At 40.3% G+C, this 14,400-nt stretch overlaps 1 protein-coding gene across 1 annotated transcript in view; it reads right to left on the reverse strand.

The window, feature by feature from the left end:
• MYO3B (myosin IIIB) overlaps positions 1-14,400 on the reverse strand; it is a 373,253-nt gene that overhangs the window by 178,666 nt on the left and 180,187 nt on the right. The gene's annotated exons all lie outside the window — the stretch shown is intronic.

Below are 14,400 nucleotides of genomic sequence, written 5' to 3' on the forward strand. Positions count from 1 at the left end.
TTCTTAAGGTATTATTCTTAAAACACAGAAATATCAAACTCTCAACAGAGAGAGACAGAGAGAGAACTAACCCATACTATAGTATAATGTTATCTACTGTATATAAAAAAAATCCATTGAAGATTAAGGAAGTAAATATAAAAATCCACTTTTTTGCCCTGTATTTTTCACTCTGTTCCAGGTCAGAAAAGAGTTAACACTTAAATACTAACATTTATTAAGAGTTTGCAATATAGTAGATACTGTGCTATAATAAGTGTTTACAGCAAGTCACCAGTCCACACAGAAAGAAAACTGAGGCAAGAGTATTCAAGTCTCTTGCCCAGGGTCAGAGGACTGAGCAGTAACACTGAGAGAGCCCATCAAAGATGCACTAATTACATCGTGGTCATTTCATGGATTTTGATCTTATTCGAGGAAGACCACTGAGTAGTTGAGGGGATTGCTGCCTGGTCAAACTGGTTGAGCCCAATTGATTTTAGATGATGTCTAGATTTTTTTTGGTCATTTATGCACCAAACCAGGTCAACTGAACAGCAGTCTTTTGATTACCCAGCAATCACTATTGTTATGGCTAAGCCAAACCTAATCATCTGGAAACAAGTTGATTTGGTTTTTGTATAACTTAAACTACCTTTGTGAAATGCAAAGAATGGAACCACTTTACTAAATTTAAGCCTTAATAAAATTGTAGCAGTCCTCTCCCCCAACCTCCAACTCTTAAGTTCAGTTAAACAACATTTAATTTAGTTTACTGATGTCTCACATGTGCGAGTCAGTAAAGTTCACAATTGTTACTCCATACAGCTGTGGTTTACAGCCTCTCTTCTCTCACAACACGTTGGCACCAAAGCAAAACGATTAACTTTATATGCTTCTAACATATGGACCAGACTGTTAGAAGCTGGTCTTGTGTTCTGAAGAGAAAAGTACAGTTTCTATTAACATGACCTAAATTCCTGGGAGGAAAAATGTTAAGTTTTGATCCATCTCTAAGTAGAGAGATGATAATTATAATGGCTTTGTTTCCATTTATTTGATTTAAAATGCCAGAAGGTATCTTTTACTAAGGGAAGGAAATGACCCAAAAGCCCCATTATAAAGAAATTTAATAGAGGGATGAATTAATAAACTGTAAATAGCTTTGAGACTTTTTCTCCAACATGAGCTATTGAAATATGAAATAAATATGGAAATAAAAGTATAGAACCTTTAATCTTAAATGGGAACCATTTTTCCTTTTCAATCAGTGAGAAGAATACTGGCAGAAAGCAGCAGAATTTATTTTTCTTATATTCTGACCATTTGAAAAATCAAAGCTGCTATATTTGCTATACTTGACAGGATCATTAAAGAAATAAAACAAAATGGCTCTAAATTGAACTGCCACTTAATAAAAATGTACATTCACTGTCTTATTTAGGAGCTATGAAAGAACTACTACAATGTGTTAGGGAAAGATAGTGAACCTGATTCACAGCAGATACTAACTTCCACAATATTAGAGTCATTATCAAAACTCAATATTGAAGTTTCTTTTAGTTTTTCTTTTTCGGAGACTTAGCAGCAACAAGACCTCTAGAGCTAGGATAGCAGGAGGAACTTTCAGAAATGGATTTAAGACCCACACTGGAAAGGTGCCCTGAAAAAGAAAGATTCAGGGAGATAATCCTCTGATCAGCATTGCCTTAGTGGGTCCCACAAGATTCTTGACCCTCAAGGTACTTTTCACAAAAAGGATCTTACTAGTTTCAGAAGTCCTTCCCATACACGGAGCATCTCTTGGTATTTCTGCACTAAAGATACCTATTGGATTTTCCTAATCAATATTCCCCACACTTTTTGACCATGGAAATCTCTTATTCAGCTCACAACTCTTCACATCCCACAAACCTAGTGTTTCTGAAAACATTGCTCAATACTGATAATATGAAACATTTCCATCTCTGCAAATCCAGAACAATAACTTCTCTTATACATTGGCAGACAGTCTGAAGTCAAGTCTGTACACAGTAAAATATTTTATGAAGAAATGAATCTGCACCGCCATTCTGTCCTGTTTTACCTGACCTTATTTTCTTTGAGAGGACCAACAAGAAGGGCTCCTTGGCATTTTTGATTTCTCTTTGAGGGCAGGAATGAGGTACTTCTGTGGCCAGGGCAGCGATTCTTTGTAGCCACACTATTCAATATGATGGCTACTGAGCACATGAAATGTGGCCAGTCTAATTGAGATGTGCCACAAGGGCACACACTAGATTTTGAAGACTTAGCACAAGAAAAATAAAATATTTCAATTATTTTTATATTAATTACATGTTAACTGATAATATTTTTGATATATGAGTTAAAGGGAATATATTATTAAAATTAATTTCACCTCTTAATTTTTACTTTTTAAAATGTGGCTAATAAAAAAGTGTGGCTAATAGAACATTTTATATTACTACACTGGATAGCGCTGTCCTATAAGGTTCTCTAAAGAGAGCCAAGTGAGAACTTTCAAACCAGAGAAATGCAAGACTGAACATTCGGGCTAGAGATTTTTAGGGGTTGGTCTGCTCGACCTTAAGGTCCCGTCTAATCTGAAGGCTCTTCTTATTGCAAACCCCTCACTTTGCAGATGTGGAAGCTGGTCAGAGCTTTGAATCAAACCTGCCAGATGCAAAGCACAGTTCAGGTAGCTCTCAGCCTGTCTCTTGACTTATAGTCCAGGGCTCTTTATTCCACCATAGCTGATAGGCTAGAAGAAACTGCAGGCAGAATTTAAAAAAAGAAAGAAACACTTAAGCTGCTTACATTTGAACAAAAAGAAAACAGCAATTGGAGAATACAAATTCAAAATCTACAACCTTTGAGGGATGGGAAAAAAAGCAAAAAGAATTTCAAGAGATGCTCTTTCCACTCCACAACCACACCACGCATAAATTTTGCCCTCAATAAGCTTTACAAAGAAAATCAGACTCTTCTAGACAAGGGCTGAAAACCATTAACACGAGAAGAGCCAGGATTATGTGAAGTTTCTCCTGGGGCTGTCCAGCTGATGCCAAGACCCTCTGCCACCTCCTCCAGCCTGTTCAAGGGCAGAGGAAGACACGGCCCTCACAGAATCTCACAGATGCAGCAGAGGCCTCCCCACTGGTCCTCCCAGCAAGCTGTAGCAGTAAGGTGGGACATGAACTCACACATCCACCCAGAGCCAGCATGGTGGGGAAGGATGGGAGGGGCCCCCAGAGCAGGCACATTTCAGAGAGGATGTGATGTGAAGGGAGTACGTGGCTTCCCAGCACAGTCTGTACTTGAGTCACGAGTATGCTGTTTGCTTCTGGGAAAGCCCCCACCCCACCCACTCACTCCACCCCAGGAAGGCAGCCAGCAATCAGTTTCAGATGCCAGAAGTAAATACAATCGCATCTGCACTCCTCTGCACATGAATCCTAATAAAGCCTTCATACCCATCGTTCTACATTCAGAATATGGCGTTCTCAATGGAGCTGCTTCTTCTGAATTTCACAACTTGTTAAAATAGATCTCAGACTCTGGTGGGCTTCCAGCCAGCACCATAAATCACAGGACGATTCACATCTGTGATGTGCTTCAAATGCTGTCAGGACTACTAGAAAATTCTATTCACAAATCACACCCTCTGCCTGAACACCTCCTGTGTGCCAGGCTCCTCTCTAGGAGCTAAAAGAGGAGCCAACTAATGGGACAAAATCCCCATCATCATGGAACTTATATTCTAGTGGTGCTAGGAATTTCACCCAACCCTGATAGAAACCTCCTGGAGGAGCTGATGCTAGGACTGAATTTTGAAGAAAAAGAGATTTGGGAGGCAGGGGAGGGGCAGGGATGGAAGGTGTGGTGATGAGGGGTGGGGTGAGGAACAGAAGTAATTCTAGAAAGCAGAGTTAGTATGGAGCTGTGAGTAATATGACTAGTAATATGACGATAAGTTCTGTATATAAACAAAACAGAAGACCTGGTTTCTTTTCTCATGGAGCTTAAGATCTTGTCAGGCAGACAAGATGGTCACATGAGACAGAATTGCACAGCTGGGTGGATCCAGGCGCTGAATTGTACAGCTTCGATTGTACATTGTTGGAGATGAGGAGTCCATGTAATTAACATTTACTATTTCTATTATTTGCAAGTGACTCTCAGTGTCATTGCCCTTTTCCCCCGAGATAAGAATCTGATTGTCATCCACTCCAGGCTGGAGCTGGGAGGAATCCCCAGATAGTGATAAAACCTGCCAGTCTCCCAGGACCAAGTCTGCAGAAAGCTTTGTGGTTCTCTGCTTGCATCTTAGGCATGGAATCAGTGTATTGAGGCATCTCAGTTCACTGAGAATAAGCAAAAAACAGTTTGCCTTTTCCCTCTAACTTCCCCCCACCCCTGCCGATCCAGCTTTCTATGAGGATGGCAGTTCCTTAACTGTTTCTCAGCCCCATTTCATAGATTCTCCGTTATCAAATATTATTTATGGTTTTGATGATCCACTCTTGTTTATTTTTAACCCATAATATCATATCAACTCAAAGCTTTTTTTTTCCACTCCTGCTCCCCCCAGGCTGGATGTGTGGCTTTCATGGCTTGGGGCGTTCTTCTTTGACACACATCTCTGGGCTAGCTCCTTGGGTGTGGGTGAGGGCGTGAGGGAAGGACGAGAGGACAGAGCTCTCCTTCCCTGACTAGGTGATGCTGCAGACCCTTTCTGGCTGGTCATAATGGTCCTTGGGCTTTATGGGGGGAGTGATAGCCTCCAGAAGCCCCCGAGTTAAGGAGCTCACAGGCAACAGCTACCCCAGTTCTTAGTGATCTGTCATGGGCTGAGCTGTATTCTCTCCAAAATTCCTATGTTGAAGCCCTAACCCCAGTACCTCAGAATGTGACAGTGTTTGGAGACAGGGCCTTTAAACATGGTAAGTTGAAATGAGGCTATTAGGGTGGGACCTAATCCAATCTGACTTGTGTACCTATAAGAAGAGGATATTAGGTCACAGACAACATACACACAGACCAAGGGGTGACCATGTGAGGACACAATGAGAAGAAAGCCATCTGCAAGCTAAAGAGAGAGGCCTCAGAAGTAACCAAACATGCTATCACCTTGTTCTTGGACTTCTAGCTTCCAGAACTATGAGAAAAAACACTCTATTGTTTAAACCACCTAGTCTATGTTAATTTATTACAGCAGCTCTAACAAACTGTAACATGACCCCCCTTGACAGATTAGGCCACATCTTCTGGCTGACCCCCTGAGCTCAGCACACACACTGCATTCATCTGATGTGTCCATCTCTTGGCCCTGTGCTACCTGATTCCTAACGAGATAGTAGCCCTCAATTTCTTCTGTGTCCTCAGACAATGGTGGGGCTGTGGGCTCATAAAGGAGTCTTCCATTTTTCTGAAGAACTGAAAACACAAAGGGGGGCAGTTCCCCGTCATGACAATCTCTCACTCTCCAGTTATCTTTCCCCTATGAAGGGAAAGGCTACACATATTGCTAGCTAGGCAGTCATCCAATTAGGGGACAAAAGTGTCAGTATCTTTTTAAGAAAATAATTGCCTCCCAATTTCACAAGTTATTATTTTGGGAACTCTGTCCTTCCCCTAACATGGGGGTAGTAAAAGTGTACTTTTCCTTTGCCCCATGAGGCCCAGGGTCAGAGGATGGAGGTAACTTGCAACAACTCCTGGACCTTCTCTGAACTTAGGATGTGGGGTGCAGGAACTGTTGTTCTCACCCATGGGCCTTATTTCCAGGAAAATAGGACAGGACAAAGCACCTGACTCTATCCTATTGTACACACTCACTGTTGTGAAGGGTCTAAAGAGAGCTCTTGTATTTTCCAGATCTTTAGATCTTTTGCAAAGATCTAGTGATGAATTTTTCACAAATCAAGAGGTCTAGGGAATTATTTTCCAGGGAAATTGCACCACCCCAGAATCCAGTGCAAAATTCTAGTATTGCAAAGACAAAAGTTAGTAACAGTGATGATATTAATACAATAATGTCTCTGGTAATGAAAAGATGCATTCCCATGGCACACTTACTTAAAAAAAACAAACCAACCATGTTTCATTACCAGACTCAAAAGTAACACAAGAGACCAAGGGAAGTATCGGGAGCATGGACCCTCCCCTGCCCTGCAAGCCAGACACACAGGTCCCCCAGCCAAGGAAACTGGGACTCCCTCGCTCTTTTGGCCTAAATAACGGCAATTTCAATTCTCTGGGGGCAATACCCTGACCTTAACATGAAGGTCAAACTAGGGACTAGCCTCACTGAAGGCTACAGTACCCCCTCATGCCTGGGCCATTCAAACCTCACTCAGGCCTAGGGCCTGGCAGCCCCACTTTCTCTTTCTTGGCGATGCCTCATTACCCAGGACCTTAAACTTTCCCAAGCCTTCTCCCCAACTCAGAAAGAGCCTGTTATGGGTTGAATTGTCTCACCTCCAAATTTCATATGTTAAAGTCTTAACCCTTAAGTGCTTCAGAATGTGACCTTATTTAGAAATAGGGTCTTCGCAGATGTAATAAATTTAGATGAGGTAATACTAGACTAGGGTAGACCCCTAATCCATTATTACTGGTGTCATTATAAAAAGGGGAAACTTTGACATGGACAGAGACACACACAAGAAGAACACCTTGTGAAGGTGAGGGCAGAGAGAGGGGTGGTGCAGAAGCCAAGGAATGCCACTGGAAACTAGGAGAAAGGCCTGGCACAAACTCTCCCTCAGTCATCCAGAAGGACCAACCTCACCTTTACCTAGATTGTGCACTTTTAGCCTTCAGAACCAAGATAATACATTTCTATTGTTTAAGTCACTGAGTTTGTAGTTCTTTGATATGGCAGCCCTAGCAAACTAATACAGAGCCTTAGATTTGGAGTCAAGACTTGTATTTTAGCTTTAGTTTCCAACTTTTAGTAGTTCCTAAGTTATTTAGAAAATATTTGTTGAGTACTTTCTATGCACTGGGCACTGCTCTGAGTCATGACTATATAGAGTAAATAGGACCAATAAGGGCTCTATCCTCAAGCTGCTCACAGGCTAGCATTGGAGATGGGGGAGAGATAGAGATAGACGTATGTCAGCTCCTGATGGAGACAGTTAAACAGGTGATGTGATAGAGTGAGTGGGAAAGCGTAGGGCTACTTTCCATTGGGTAGACAGAAAAAGCTTCTCTTTGGAGGTAACATTTGAGCTAAATTATGGATCACAAGATAGAGATGGACCTATAAAGATCTGAGGAAAGAATGTTCCAGGTAGAATAAGCAGCTGGAGCAGGGGTAGAAAAAGGCTTGGAATATCTAAAGAACAGAATAAAGACAGAGTGAACAAAAGACTTTAAGAAGGTAGTGGCAGAGAGGCAAGCAGGGATAGATCATGTAGGAGTTTGCAGGTAAGAAAAGAAGTTTGGATTTTATTCTAGATGTGATGAGGATCCACTGAAAGCTTTAAACACAGGAGTGATATGATCTGATTTGTACTTTTTAAAAGACTGCAGTTTAGCTGTTAAACCATATGAGGCAAGAAGAGAAGTAGAATCCACTTAGGGGGTTCAGGTGAGAGATGCTATAGCTGCATCACTCTGAACTTTGCTTTCATCTTAACATAATGTTCTCCCTTTGTGTGTCTCTGTGTTCAAATTTTCCCTTTTTGTAAAGACACCAATTGGATTGGATTTTATAAGATCAAATTGGATTAGGGGCACACTCCAATGGTCTCATTTTAACTTGATTACCTCTGTGAATACCCTATTTCCAAATAAAATCATAATCTGAGGCATTATGGGTTAGGACTTGAATGTATTTTTTTTTTTTTTGGAGGGGACTCAATTCAACCCATAAAAGGGGGCAAAAAGATGAACGACACTATGTTGATGAAAATGATCAAATTGAGAGGAATAAAGAGACATGCAGAAGAGAGAAGGAATAATGGTGAAAGAATATGTTTCCCCCAAGATCAGGAACAAAGCAAGGATATCTTCTCTCACTACTTCTATTGTATCCAACATTATACTGGAATTCTAGCCAGTGAATAAGGCAACAAAAAGAAATAAAAAGCATAAGGTTGGAAAGGAAGAAATAAAAAAGGTTCTCATTCACATACAATATGTTGTCTATGTAGAAAATCCCAAGGAATTTACAAAAAAAAAGAGAATAAAACAAAAAACTTCTAGATCTAATAAGTGAGTTTAGCAAAGTTGTAGGAGACAAGGTCAATACACAAAAATCAACTGTATTTCTGCATATTAGCAAAAAACAATTGAAAATCAAATTTAAAATTTATACTAGTCCCAAAAATTGAAATACTTAGGTATGAATCTAACAAAACATGTTCAGGATCTGCATGCTGATAAAAACAAAATACTGATTAAAGAAATCAAAGAAGAGCCAAATAAACAGACATACCACATTCATGGATTGGAAGATTCAACATAGCAAAGATGCCAATTCTCCCTAAATTGATTTGTAGATTTTGTGCAAGTCCACTCAAAATCCCAGCAATATTTTTTGTAGACATAGACAAGCTGCATTTGAAATTTATATGCAAAGGCAAAGAAACTGGAATAACCAAAACAATTTTGAAAAAGAGGAATAAAGTTGGAAGAATCACACAACCTGATTTTAAGACTTACTGCAAAGTTGCAATAGTCAAGACAGTGTGGCATTGGTAAAGAGACAGATACCTGGATCAATGAAAAAGATCCATACGTATATAATCAATTGATTTTTGACAATGGTGCAAAAGCAATTTAGAGAGAAAGGACAGTAATTTCAACAAATGGTTTCGGAACCACTGGATATATTTATGAAAAAAAATGAACCTCAATCTCCCATCTTATATAAAAATTAACCCAAACATCCTAGATCTAAATCTAGAATATAAAAGTATTTCTTGGACACCTATTTACACACAGCTACACATAGACTCCTTGGCTCTCACTAATCTGTCTTTAACATGCTTCTCAAGGTTTCCTTTCTCACCCCAAAGCTGTGCTCTTCAGGAGCCCAACCTGACCACCCATAGCATTTCAGATCAGCATCAGGAGCTACCCTTCACTCAGCAGCCTGCATCACTTTCCCATCCTTTTCCTCCTCACACCCTCCCCCTGCCTTAGGAGTTCATTCCTCAGTGTCTTACTCACTTAATTATCCCACTTCCACCTCCCTCTCTTTCCAGTGCTGTAGACTCTGGTTTAGATTGCCTCATTACTCCCAGACTACCCAATTTTCTCCGGTCTCCTATTTTTTTAAAAATCTATTTTAAGAAGTCTTTCTTAGGTAAAAGAAGTCTTGTCCCCATCTTAATCCATGATATTTCCCTGACTTTTCCTTCTATTTTTACTTCTAAAAATATGTGTTTATAGTACCTCACTTACTGATTTACACACCTCTGAGAATTTACACTTTTTGTGCATCCTTTATACATTTGGGGATTTGGCACTGTTTGTCTCTGCCCATTCTGGCTGGGACTTCCTTCTATTCCTTTTAGAAAGTACCTGTGCATAGCACCATATCTAGACAGACTCTAAATGTATAATTATCTATTGACTGAAATACACTCTTAAATAGAAAGAGGCAGGTCTCTGTGTGAGGAGGAACTCACTCCCCAGGGCTTCTTGATGGGGCCGGCTCATCAGAGCCTCTGTTTTAAGAAGAGCTGGGCACTGTCCATGTCTGTAGCCCTGAAATTTTGTCACTTACATTGAGTTCATCTGCCAGACCCTTTGGCTAAACTGTCAGGATAGAGGGGTAGCCATAAGTGGAAAATGGAAACTGAGAAATGGTTATCAAAAGGCATTCTCTTAAGAGCTTAATGCCATTCATTTTGGGAGTTAGAGAATCAGGAATCAGATCATTGACAGCAAGAATTTCAGCAGTGACGTTGTAATTCTTTGCAGATATTATAATGTGGGAGCTCATCTTGTCCCATTATCCAAATAGAAAGAGGAACAAATGGAAGTCAAAGACAGACTTTACTGTTGATTTTCACTGAAAATAAAATCCTGAGGGAGAGACCTAAGCGTTCTGACAGAAGGTGGTAATGGAGGCAAAACTCAGTTCTAGGTTCTGAAACAAATTAGACTTTGAGGTTCAGAGAATGTTCCCTCTGGTGCTACTCTAATTTTTTCTAGTTTCTCCCAAGTTCCTAACTCCTTCAAAAACCCCAAACTACTCTTTGGAAGTCAGAATTCATTATTTAAAGACACAAGTGACTTTTTCAAGTTCTTTTTGAAACCTTTTCTCTTTCTTCCCCTCAGCCTTTTGAACTTTTCTCTCAGCTTCCTAGTAGCAAGCAGAACACTTCCCAAACAGGAAAATATGCCATGAATCCCTGTTATAACATCTTTCCTTTTAATGTTTTTTCTACCTCAATCATTCAGTTTGAAAAGTCCCAGCTGAGGGGTTAGAAAGCAGTGTTGCTGCCACATCATATTTTCAGGCATAAAATCTTCAGAGTATTTCCTGTCAATAGGAAGGATTACAAAGAAAAGTTCATCACGTCTGAAGTAGGCCATTTGTAGGCAAAAGGGTGGTTGTATAAGCGTAAGAGAACAGAGAGAATCCATACTGACTGATCAGCCTCCCTTTACCTGATCACCACTGAAAACCTTGGGACAAGAGTGTGCCCTTCAGGCACAGACACTTCTGCCACCAAATGCATCTGTGTCGGCAGAAGGGGCCGCTGGGTATGGGGGCTACAGAAACCTGGGAGGAGTCCTGTCTCCCAGCAACCCTGGGCCTCCTGATTTCACTCCCCATGGTTTTTAATCTCTTCAGTACTCATGTACATGAACAGGAAAGCAGGGGGGTGGAAATAGGAAATACCAATTCGATTATCATCTTACCATCTCCGATTTTATATTATGGTTACACATACACACACACACACACACACACACACACACACAGAGGTTGATCCTCTCAACCTTGATAAGAAATTAAACCAAGCCCAATACAATCATGTGCTTCATAACAATATTTTGGTCAACGACAGACCACATATACAATGGTAGTAGTCCCATAACATTACAATAATATATTTTCACGGTACCTTCTCTATGTTGAGATACATTTAGATGCAGAAATACTTATCACTGTGTTACAGTAGCCTACAGTATTCACTACAGTAACATGCTGTGCAATTTTGTAGCCTAGGAGCAATAGGCCATACCATATAGCCTAGTTGTGTAGTAGGCTATACCATCTAGCTTTGTGTAAGTACACTCAGTGATGTTTGCACAATGACAAAATCACCTAATGACGCATTTCTCAGAAAGTATCCCCATCATTATCTGACACATGATTGTACTTCTTTTTGATATCCACTATGAAGAGACTGTTACCTGCCCAGCAGCCCAGGGAGGAGGCTAACTTGAAAGGACAGGAAAGTCAGCCTGGAGCTCTCTGACGCCTGCTTTTGAAAGCAAAGACAGCAGCAGTGTAGCTACCAGGAAACCTTAACTTAACTGTAAGGAATCCTTTGATAAAGAAATTAAAGATTTTATTTGCATTTTAAGGGGTTTTCTTTATCTTTTTGAGGGAAAATTACTATGAAATAGAATGCACATACAGAAAAGTACGTAAAACAAATGGACAACATAATGAATATTATAAAGCAAACATCCATGTAACCACCATCAAGATCAGGAGCCAGAGCACTGTCAACATCCCTTAGGGGTCTTCTTAACAAATGCCCTCTCCTCTTGAAACTGAGGAGTCCAACAATGGCCCTCTTCTTAAGTTTGTGGCTAACAGCCTCCGGCTCCCCAGCTTTGATCTTTATCCTTCCTCCCCATAGTTCATCTCCCAAAAGAGATTTGTAAAGTAATTGCCCATAATATTTATGCTCACTGAACTAGTGCTCCATTTAATTTTAATAAAACAATTATTTAAGGCTTTGATTCAGGGTAAATAAAAATAAAAATGATAAGAAAATAGTTTCTCGTACACTGACAATATTAGTCTATTCTTTTCCAAAATGCCAGGATGTGTGTGACCTTGTTTCCAGTGGGAATGCCAAGATGTATAGCCACTTCCCTTTTCAAAAGGGGCACATGCCTGAAACAAGTATTTGCAATTAACAGCATAATCTATTTCTGCCCAGTGAGGTTTTCCCATCTTCAAAGGTTGTAATACAATAAAACCAAAAAATATAGAATGTCGATATTTTTAAAATTTAGAAGCTTATTAATATTCTGACATTCAACACAGGATGCACAATCACTTTAGAATTGAAGTTTCAGGGCAGGTATTGTCGTAAGAAGATAATTAGTGCCCAATTCTAGACAGAACATGAAGGTAAAAGAAAGTTCTAGTTGTTTTATGGCAAAGCCGTATTACCTTTGCTTCCACATACCCCTGGTAGCCTAAATAGTGCCTTATTACTAGAAGCTGTTCTATAAACATTTGTTGACTGAATGCATTTTTACATAAATAATTCCCGAAAAAGAAAATAGAATCATGCTTATTAGTTCTGATGTTTACCTGTGGCTTTTTAATTATACTCAAAATGTGAATAAAATCAAGCTTAGGATTTCCAAAGAAATGATTATATATAATGTACAACTCAGGAATACAAGCAAGCTTGTCAGCACAGCACGTTTGTTTCTAGTCTTATTTTATTTTACCCCTTTTGTTTCCATCAGGTGGTGTGGTGTGCAGTTTTAAGACAAGATTCAGAAAGAGCTACAAAACAGGAGAAAAGCTCTTTGGGAAAAAAAGCAAAAGAGAAAAGAAAAAAGAAAAGCTGCAGCGCAGCGGCGGCGGCTCTTTGTTTCTGTTCCTCCCCCACGCTGCTGCAGAGCTTACCTTCTGCACGGCGCCACCTAGTGGTCTGAGCCACGAAATTGTTTTTATTTTGCCAAAGGTGGAAAAATTGGAAATTCCAAAGTTGTAAACAGATTTCACAAGTTGTTACTCATTTTTATGGGAGGGTGTAAATGACAGCTGAAGAGTTATTTGGATTTATTTTTTTTCCCAGAGAGTATATCCCCTATTAATAATGGCCGTCTCTTCGCCTCTGCACAGAAGTCATCTGATAAGGAGTCTACATTCCTGAGTCTCTGGTGAGGAAACACCAGCTAGCCCTGCCCACACCTGCTCCCCAGCGTTAATTCATCCATAATGAATTAAATTCTGGCTGCCCCAAGGAAGGTCTGGAAAGGAAGCTGGAGGGCAGCCTTCTGATACACACCTTGCTACTAGTTTTATTTATAGGAGCATGTTTGAAGAAAGTTAAGAGCCTTCCAAGTTAAGATGAAACAAAAGTTGTAGACTATGGATTTTTTTCTTAGCTAGGCTTTTCATTCCTCTGCAAACTGCTAAAAATCAGACCTGGCAGCCACTCTCTTTTAGCATGCAAAGGTCCCATGCTAGCTACAGGTGCCAATGATTTCAAGAGGGATGTGGGAAGAACAGAAAATAATGAAAAGAAGAGAGATTAATAAAGAGGTTTCTCCTCCTGTTTTGTTTTGAGGTAGGGGCTCACTATGTTACCCAGGCTGGTCTCAAACACCTGGGCTCAAGTGATCATCCCACCTCAAGCCTCCCAAGTAGGTGGGACTACAGGCACATGCCACTGCTTCTGACTTTCCCGTCTTTTATTAAAAGCACACCACTGCTGTTTCCAGACATAGCCTCAAAAACATAAAGCCCTTGAGAATAGAACTGTGAGAAGATTGAGTTGGCTGCCCAGCCAAAAGCAGCAGAATCACAGGTAAATCAAAGGAGCTTGACCCAGTTAGGATGCATTTGGCAAAACAGCAGAGACCTGGAAGTTCTGTTCTTCGGCCCTAGTTTCCTGCTTCTGGCATGAGGACTGACGGAGCAACTAAATAGAAGTTGACTGTAAGTAGGCAAAGGCCATGTATGTAGGCCAGTGACAGACCTGTTCCAAGTTGGTTAGCAGAGTGGTAGGATGGGTCAATGACAGAGTGAGAAGTTGGACCAGGTGACCTTTGAGGATCCCATGATCAGACGACCTTTGATTCACCACATTCCTTTTACTTGGAATCATACGTGAATAGAAGTAATCTTCCTAGTAAGTCTAGGTAAACTGAGACTACTCGAGAGTGCTTAGCATGAATTAATGATGTCATATGGTTTTATAAATGGAAGGATGAAAAGTGATAGAGCAAGTGAGAAGTCTAAGAGTTGATGTTATGGAAAGTATATGCGTGTATGCAAGTGCATGTGTGTGTGTACATATTTCTACATATATACTGATGCTGTGCAATTCAATCACTTTCCTTTTCTTGAACCAAGACCTGACCACTGCTTAAAGAAGTTTGATGTTAGTAGTGAAGCCCTGGCAGTATTTAGAAATACTAGAAAATGCCAGCTGATCTTATACAAGCATCAGAACCAGGGCTGTCAGG

This window comes from Lemur catta, chromosome 8, assembly GCF_020740605.2.
Source record: "Lemur catta isolate mLemCat1 chromosome 8, mLemCat1.pri, whole genome shotgun sequence".
Classification (NCBI taxonomy): domain Eukaryota; kingdom Metazoa; phylum Chordata; class Mammalia; order Primates; family Lemuridae; genus Lemur; species Lemur catta.